This window comes from Asparagus officinalis, chromosome 1 (assembly GCF_001876935.1).
Source record: "Asparagus officinalis chromosome 1, Aspof.V1, whole genome shotgun sequence".
NCBI classification, from domain to species: domain Eukaryota; kingdom Viridiplantae; phylum Streptophyta; class Magnoliopsida; order Asparagales; family Asparagaceae; genus Asparagus; species Asparagus officinalis.
Genome location: NC_033794.1, coordinates 93327546 through 93328355, shown reverse-complemented (window position 1 = coordinate 93328355; position 810 = coordinate 93327546). Strand labels below are relative to the sequence as shown.

At 41.1% G+C, this 810-nt stretch overlaps 1 pseudogene; it reads right to left on the bottom strand.

Moving 5' to 3' along the window:
• Positions 1–342, bottom strand: part of LOC109837444 — a 6737-nt pseudogene extending 6395 nt beyond the window's left edge.

Below are 810 nucleotides of genomic sequence, written 5' to 3'. Positions count from 1 at the left end.
ATATATAGGCAAAAATACCAAATTAGTATATTTTATTTACCCTTAGTGACAGTTTGTTATATATTTTTTTTCTGGAGATATATTGGTATATTATTTTTCTCCGGTGACAAATTAGTATATTATTTTTTCTATGATGATAAATGAGCCTTAAATTTGGCCGGACCTAAAATTCTGGCGAAAATTTTCACGTGACGCCTCACGTAATGTGAATGTGGCTGCCAACATGGCTCCTAGTGGCAAGCAATCGTAACTAATCCCATCCAAAATCATCCCCTTCTCCTTCACTCTCTTCAAAAACCCAATAGCTTCATCTATCTTCCCACATTTCCTCAAGCTCTCCATTAATGAGATGCAAGTCACAACAGATCTATCCTCATTCTCATAGTTGCATAAAGCTTTGATTAACACAAAGCAATCGAATCCATTAAGCACCACTCCTTTCGCTAAAAAACCCATCAAAATCTCCCATATTTCTAAAGCTCTCACTTCTCTACAAAGCTCATTGATAAAAATCTCACAAGTCGCCACCGAAAACTATTCGCGCTACTGATGAAGATGTTAAAAGTGTACACATCGGGCTTGACCCCATCTTGGATCATGGCGTGATACCATTGTAGAGCTTGTTGGTGTTAGTTGTGTTTGGTGAAGGCGGAGATGAGGAGGTTGTAGAGGGAGGGGGTGGGTCGAGAGTCGATGGAGGATTTGAAGAGGTCGAAGGTCTTGGAGGAGTCAGAGAGGCAAGAGGAGCAAAGGAGGGAGGAGAGGGAGAGGTGGAGGAGGAGGATGAAGGAGATTGAGGGATTAAGGTTT